The sequence below is a fragment of the Lepidochelys kempii genome, chromosome 6, assembly GCF_965140285.1.
Source record: "Lepidochelys kempii isolate rLepKem1 chromosome 6, rLepKem1.hap1, whole genome shotgun sequence".
NCBI lineage: Eukaryota > Metazoa > Chordata > Testudines > Cheloniidae > Lepidochelys > Lepidochelys kempii.
This window is the reverse complement of record NC_136385.1, coordinates 10,115,647-10,123,720: the sequence shown is the minus strand read 5'-3', so window position 1 is coordinate 10,123,720 and position 8,074 is coordinate 10,115,647.

The following is an 8,074-nucleotide window of genomic DNA, read 5'->3' as shown; positions in this document are numbered from 1 at the left end:
TGCTGGTCTGAGGGGGGGTGGGCTGGCTGTCTGGCTACAGGTGTTCACCCCACACCAGAGAAGATGGGGTTAATGGAGGCCTCATGGGCCCTCCTCACCCTGTCCCAGAAAAAAGCAGTGGAGGCAAGTCCTCCAAGCAGCCTAGCCAGGCTGTGCAGGGAGCAGCCAATTGGAGGGAGGATGCACAGAGCGAGAGGGAGCTGCTGGCTGACTGCTGGGACTTGCTGGCTGGGTACTCTGAGAAGAGGGGAAAGAAGGTGCTGGGGCGGCAGGGAAGTGGCCCAGGAAATAGAAGCAGCATGGAGCAAGGTTAAGGAGATGCTGAAGGAAGCTGTTATCTACAGGGTCCCTGGGTCAGGACCCAGAGTAGTGGGTGGACCCGGGTATCCCCCCACTTGCCACTGTGGGAGGGGCTGGTCTATTGAACTGAGCTACTTCACCCCTGGAAGGGGGAAAACATGCTGATGACATGGCTGGAGGCCAAGAAGAGGACACATTCCCCCTATCAGCACCTCTCCCTCCCGCCAGCGCCTCCTGCCTGCTGGCGGGCTCCACCGATCAGTGCTTCTCCCTCCCACCCTCCCGCCTGCCTCAATCAGCTGTTTTGCGGCGTGCAGGAGGCTGGGGGGAGGGGGAGGGGGGAGGACGCAGGGCTTGGGGGAACGGATAGAACAGGGCAGGAAAAGGTGAGGCGGGGGTGTGAAGAGGTGGGGCTGGGGTGGGGCCTTGAGGGAAGGGTTGGAGCCTGGGGCAGGGCTGGGGGTTGAGCAGGGGGTGAGTGTGGACCGGATGTGGTATGGTGCACTGCTCAAGGCTGTGTGAAGACCATGAAATACAGAGGAAGTCTCCTGTGTATTGTGTTTACTGTCCGTGGGGACAGGGATGGGCGGTGCTTTGCACTGCAAGAGAACGGGGGGGTGTGTGTGGATATCTCGGCACGCATCTGCCTGCCAGACCTGGTGCCTCCCGGTGCCGTGATAGCAAACAACACCCCCCGCTTGAGCTGGAACCCTGCTTGAAAAGAGAGGCGCTGCTGATGGGCTGTCCTCTGCGAAGGATCCCAGGATCATTTCAATAGGGTTCCCATATGTCCGGGTTTTCCCCGACAGCACAGCGGCCAAAGCCTTTGTGAGCCTCATCTCTACTAAAACTTGACCACAGAAGTCATAACAACGGAAGCCCTGTTTGCTCAGGCTTCTGTGCTTGCAATCCGGAAGGGATCATTCTGTTTTGTTGACTGGCATTTTGGTGGTGGAGCGGTATTTTATTTTAAACTGTGATAGTCCCTGCAATGTCCTGCCCCCTGTGATGGGCTCAGTTACAGAGACCCCCTTGGGACTGTCACCTGACGTACTGGAATTACCTCTGAGCCCGTTTTCCCGGCCAGCTTGGGACTCCAGAACCCTGCCTGGTGGAGCCAGACATGCTAGACTGCTGCAACACAAACCTAGGACTGGTCCATGCCTCCAAAACTTCAGACTTTAATTAAAAACAGCTCAGCAGGTTATCTATCTCCAGCACCCAGATACGCAAGCTCCCAATGGGATCCAAACCCCAAATAAATCCATTTTTCTCTGTATAAAGCTTCTACAGGGCAAACTCGTAAATTGTCTGCCCTCTCTAACACTGATAGTCATACCTTCAGTTTGATAAATAAATAACCCAGAAAGGGAGTTACAATTTGGAGGATTTAATCGACAACAAAAATTACTTTTGGAAATTTTTCCCTTTAGAAATGTTAGCAAGCATGGTTTTCCTTCTTGCTTCGTTGGCAATTCGCTTGTCGACTGATTTGCTTTGAATAACTCTTGATAATATGCCTTTTGTGGTGTGAAATTGGAGCTGAATTAAAGCAAGACACAGGACAACTTCTGTTTGATTCACTACTGGCATGGCACTGCTCACTGAAGTGCCATTTGTTTTGCCAGGATTAGGGGCCATCCCTGGTGTTTTGCACAATTGCAAATAACTGTGTCAATGCCACCTACACTGAAGCTACCTTCACTTCCTAAATGAAATGCAAACAACAAAATCATCCCCGTGTTTAAAGAGGCAAACTTCATGCTGGTAAGTCCATTTGCATTAGCAAATTAGCAAAAACCTTTCATTTATTTTTACCCATCCTTCCAGTCCCTGCAGCCCAACCTCCACCCTAGCTTCTAGACACTTTGCCAGTGATTAAAACCTCCAGTGTGGGTGTGACGTAGCACTCCATATGTTTTATGGAAATATGCTTAAGAACGTGAAAATGATGTAACTGCAACATGCTTTAGGCAAAAGGTCTCTTGTAAGGTATCATTACAAAGCTTATAATCTACTGTGTGTGGTCATCCTATTTGTATCCATGTATCATTCTTGTATCTGAAGCTAGAAATATGAAGTATAACTCTGAGGTCCTATTGTAATTATGCAAAGTGTGGGCCACTGATGGTGGTTTAGAATCTTGATGGCTCCTGGTGTCACAAGTCACGGGTGTGATGTTCTGCTCTGTTCAATGTTGATAACAGTTGGTTGCGGGGGGGGGGGGGGGGGTGTTCCCTCTGTGTGCTGCCTCAGCTCTGTGCAGATCGCTGACACAGCAACCCCGAGAGAACCCCCAATGACCACAGACTCTGATAAGGTATGAAGGCACCCGGCCAGGTTTATTGCCAAACGAAACACAGTCTCTGGCTCCCCGGTTCAGATGTCTGCAGTTCTCCTAGTACATATGTGCTCCCTGACAAAGGACGGGCTTGGTCAGTGGCGGGATTTACCACTGCCCCCTACGCCAGACAGACATCCGCTCAGGGATGCATTCTTAGACACAGGTTCAAACAAGTTACAGATCACTCCTGACATGTAGAGGTGCAATCCCCCCTACATGTGAGGCTGCTGCCTCTCACAAAACAGCTCTACCATATTACCTTCCTGCCCCTGTCTTTAGGATAGGTCAGCCTGTCCCTGTTATCTGGGGAATGTGCAAGTACCGGCATGTTCTGGTACTATCCTGGCACGTGTTTCCATAACTAGTGCCCAGTACCATTTTAGGTACGTGTATTTTTGCAACATTAGCCCTCTTCTTGCCAGATTCTGTGAGCAGGGCTTTCCTCTGGCTCACAGCTTAACTTTGCTTTATGTTAGCAAAGTCTTGACCATTACTTTAGTTCAGGCCTTAGGCGTCATACCAGGCCTCTAATGCAAGAGTTTATGTTTCAGTGAACAGAGCCATTCACGACCAATTGTCCTAGTCAATGGGAGGTGTAGTAAGATGAGGCCCTGAAACATAAACTCTTGCATTAGAGGCCTAGTATGACTGATCCCAATGCCTGATGGGGCTAAAACATTGTCGCGGGTGGTTCTGGTTACATATCGTCAGGCCCCTGTTCCCTCCCTCCCTCCGTGAAAGCAAGCGCAGACAATCGTTTCGCGCCTTTTTTCCTGAGTTACCTGTGCAGACGCCATACCACGGCAAGCATGGAGCCTGCTCAGGTAACCGTCACCCTATGTCTCCTGGGTGCTGGCAGACGCGGTATGGCTTTGCTGCACAGTAGCAGCAACCCATTGCCTTCTGGCAGCAGACGGTGCAATACGATTGGTAGTCGTCCTCGTCGTATCCGAGGTGCTCCTGGCCACGTCGTCTGGGAGCGCCTGGGCAGACATGGGCGCAGGGACTAAATTTGGAGTGACTTGACCAGGTCATTCTCTTTAGTCCTGCAGTCAGTCCTATTGAACCGTCTTATGGTGAGCGGGCAGGCGATACGGACTGCTAGCAGTCGTACTGTACCATCTTCTGCCAGGCAGGCAAGAGATGAGGATTGCTAGTAGTCGTATTGTACCATCTTCTGCCAGGCAGGCAAGAGATGAGGATGGCTAGCAGTCGTACTGTACCATCTTCTGCCGAGCAGCCATGAGATGTGGATGGCATGCAGTCCTTCTGCACCGTCTGCTGCCAGCCAAAGATGTAAAAGATAGATGGAGTGGGTCAAAACAAGAAATAGACCAGATTTGTTTTGTACTCATTTGCCTCCTCCCCTGTCTAGGGGACTCATTCCTCTAGGTCACACTGCAGTCACTCACAGAGAAGGTGCAGCGAGGTAAATCTAGCCATGTATCAATCAGAGGCCAGGCTAACCTCCTTGTTCCAATAAGAACGATAACTTAGGTGCACCATTTCTTATTGGAACCCTCCGTGAAGTCCTGCCTGAAATACTCCTTGATGTAAAGACACCCACTTTGTTGATTTTAGCTCCCTGAAGCCAACCCTGTAAGCCGTGTCGTCAGTCGCCCCTCCCTCTGTCAGAGCAATGGTAGACAATCGTTCCGCGCCTTTTTTCTGTGTGGACGCCATACCAAGGCAAGCATGGAGGCCGCTCAGCTCACTTTGGCAATTAGGAGCACATTAAACACCACACGCATTATCCAGCAGTATATGCAGCACCAGAACCTGGCAAAGCGATACCGGGCGAGGAGGCGACGTCAGCGCGGTCACGTGAGTGATCAGGACATGGACACAGATTTCTCTGAAAGCATGGGCCCTGCCAATGCATGCATCATGGTGCTAATGGGGCAGGTTCATGCTGTGGAACACCGATTCTGGGCTCGGGAAACAAGCACAGACTGGTGGGACCGCATAGTGTTGCAGGTCTGGGACGATTCCCAGTGGCTGCGAAACTTTCGCATGCGTAAGGGCACTTTCATGGAACTTTGTGACTTGCTTTCCCCTGCCCTGAGGCGCATGAATACCAAGATGAGAGCAGCCCTCACAGTTGAGAAGCGAGTGGCGATAGCCCTGTGGAAGCTTGCAACGCCAGACAGCTACCGGTCAGCTGGGAATCAATTTGGAGTGGGCAAATCTACTGTGGGGGCTGCTGTGATGCAAGTAGCTCACGCAATCAAAGATCTGCTGATATCAAGGGTAGTGACCCTGGGAAATGTGCAGGTCATAGTGGATGGCTTTGCTGCAATGGGATTCCCTAACTGTGGTGGGGCTATAGACGGAACCCATATCCCTATCTTGGCACCGGAGCACCAAGCCGGCGAGTACATAAACCGCAAGGGGTACTTTTCAATAGTGCTGCAAGCTCTGGTGGATCACAAGGGACGTTTCACCAACATCAACGTGGGATGGCCGGGAAAGGTGCATGACGCTCGCATCTTCAGGAACTCTGGTCTGTTTCAAAAGCTGCAGGAAGGGACTTTATTCCCAGACCAGAAAATAACTGTTGGGGATGTTGAAATGCCTATAGTTATCCTTGGGGACCCAGCCTACCCCTTACTGCCATGGCTCATGAAGCCGTACACAGGCAGCCTGGACAGTGGTCAGGAGCTGTTCAACTACAGGCTGAGCAAGTGCAGAATGGTGGTAGAATGTGCATTTGGACGTTTAAAGGCGCGCTGGCGCAGTTTACTGACTCGCTTAGACCTCAGCGAAACCAATATTCCCACTGTTATTACTGCTTGCTGTGTGCTCCACAATATCTGTGAGAGTAAGGGGGAGATGTTTATGACGGGGTGGGAGGTTGAGGCAAATCGCCTGGCTGCTGGTTACGCGCAGCCAGACACCAGGGCGGTTAGAAGAGCACAGGAGGGCGCGGTACGCATCAGAGAAGCTTTGAAAACCAGTTTCATGACTGGCCAGGCTACGGTGTGAAAGTAATGTTTGTTTCTCCTTGATGAAACCCCCCGCCCCTTGGTTCACTCTACTTCCCTGTAAGCTAACCACCCGCCCCTCCTCCCTTCAATCACCGCTTGCAGAGGCAATAAAGTCATTGTTGCTTCACATTCATGCATTCTTTATTCATTCATCACACAAATAGGGGGATGACTACGAAGGTAGCCCAGGAGGGGTGGTGGAGGAGGGAAGGAAAATGCCGCACAGCACTTTAAAAGTTTACAACTTTAAAATTTATTGAATGACAGCCTTCTTTTTTTTGGGCAATCCTCTGTGGTGGAGTGGCTGGTTGGCCGGAGGCCCCCCCACCGCGTTCTTGGGCGTCTGGGTGTGGAGGCTATGGAGCTTGGGGAGGAGGGTGGTTGGTTACAGAGGGGCTGCAGTGGCAGTCTGTGCTCCAGCTGCCTTTCTGGCAGCTCAACCATATGCTGGAACATACTGGTTTGGTCCTGCAGCAGCCTCAGCATTGAATCCTGCCTCCTCTCATCACGCTGCCGCCACATTTGAGCTTCAGCCCTGTCTTCAGCCCGCCACTTACTCTCTTCAGCCCGCCACTTACTCTCTTCAGCCCGCCACCTCTCCTCCCGGTCATTTTGTGCTTTCCTGCACTCTGACATTATTTGCCTCCACGCATTCGTCTGTGCTCTGTCAGTGTGGGAGGACAGCATGAGCTCGGAGAACATTTCATCGTGAGTGCGTTTTTTTTTCTTTCTAAGCTTCACTAGCCTCTGGGAAGGAGAAGATCCTGTGATCATTGAAACACATGCAGCTGGTGGAGAAAAAAAAAGGGACAGCGGTATTTAAAAAGACACATTTTATAAAACAGTGGCTACACTCTTTCAGGGTAAACCTTGCTGTTAACATTACATACATAGCACATGTGCTTTCGTTACAAGGTCGCATTTTGCCTCTTCCCACTGCGTGACTATCCCCTCAACCTTCCCCCCTCCCTGTGGCTAACAGTGGGGAACATTTCTGTTTAGCCACAGGCAAACAGCCCAGCAGGAATGGGCTCCTCTGAGTGTCCCCTGAAGAAAAGCACTCTATTTCAACCAGGTGACCATGAATTATATCTCACTCTCCTGAGGATAACACAGAGAGATAAAGAACGGATGTTGTTTGAATGCCAGCAAACATACACTGCAATGCTTTGTTCTACAATGATTCCCGAGTACGTGTTACTGGCCTGGAGTGGTAAAGTGTCCTACCATGAAGGATGCAATAAGGCTGCCCTCCCCAGAAACCTTTTGCAAAGGCTTTAGGACTACATCTAGGAGAACCGCAAATGCCAGGGCAAAGTAATCCTTTCACATGCTTGCTTTTAAACCATGTATAGTATTTTAAAAGGTACACTCACCAGAGGTCCCTTCTCCGCCTGCTGGGTCCAGGAGGCAGCCTTGGGTGGGTTCGGGGGGTACTGGCTCCAGGTCTAGGGTGAGAAACAGTTCCTGGCTGTCGGGAAAACCGGTTTCTCCGCTTGCTTGCTGTGAGCTATCTACAACCTCCTCCTCATCATCATCTTCTTCGTCCCCAAAACCTGCTTCCGTATTGCCTCCATCTCCATTGAAGGAGTCAAACAACACGGCTGGGGTAGTGGTGGCTGAACCCCCTAAAATGGCATGCAGCTCATCATAGAAGCGGCATGTTTGGGGCTCTGACCCAGAGCGGCTGTTCGCCTCTCTGGTTTTCTGGTAGGCTTGCCTCAGCTCCTTTAGTTTCACGCGGCACTGCTTCGGGTCCCTGTTATGGCCTCTGTCCTTCATGCCCTGGGAGATTTTGACAAAGGTTTTGGCATTTCGAAAACTGGAACGGAGTTCTGATAGCACGGATTCCTCTCCCCAAACAGCGATCAGATCCCGTACCTCCCGTTCGGTCCATGCTGGAGCTCTTTTGCGATTCTGGGACTCCATCATGGTCACCTGTGCTGATGAGCTCTGCATGGTCACCTGCAGCCTGCCACGCTGGCCAAACAGGAAATGAGATTCAAAAGTTCGCGGTTCTTTTCCTGTCTACCTGGCCAGTGCATCTGAGTTGAGAGTGCTGTCCAGAGCGGTCATAATGGAGCACTCTGGGATAGCTCCCGGAGGCCAATACCATCGAATTGTGTCCACAGTACCCCAAATTCGAGCCGGCAACGTCGATTTAAGCGCTAATCCACTTGTCAGGGGTGGAGTAAGGAAATCGATTTTAAGAGCCCTTTAAGTCGAAATAAAGGGCTTCATTGTGTGGACGGGTGCAGGTTTACATCGATTTAACGCTGCTAAATTCGACCTAAAGTCCTAGTGTAGACCAGGGCACAGAGGGAACACCCCCCCCGCAACCAACTGTTATCAACATTGAACAGAGCAGAACATCACACCCGTGACTTGTGACAGCAGGAGCCATCAAGATTCTAAACCGCCATCAGTGGCCCACACTTTGCAT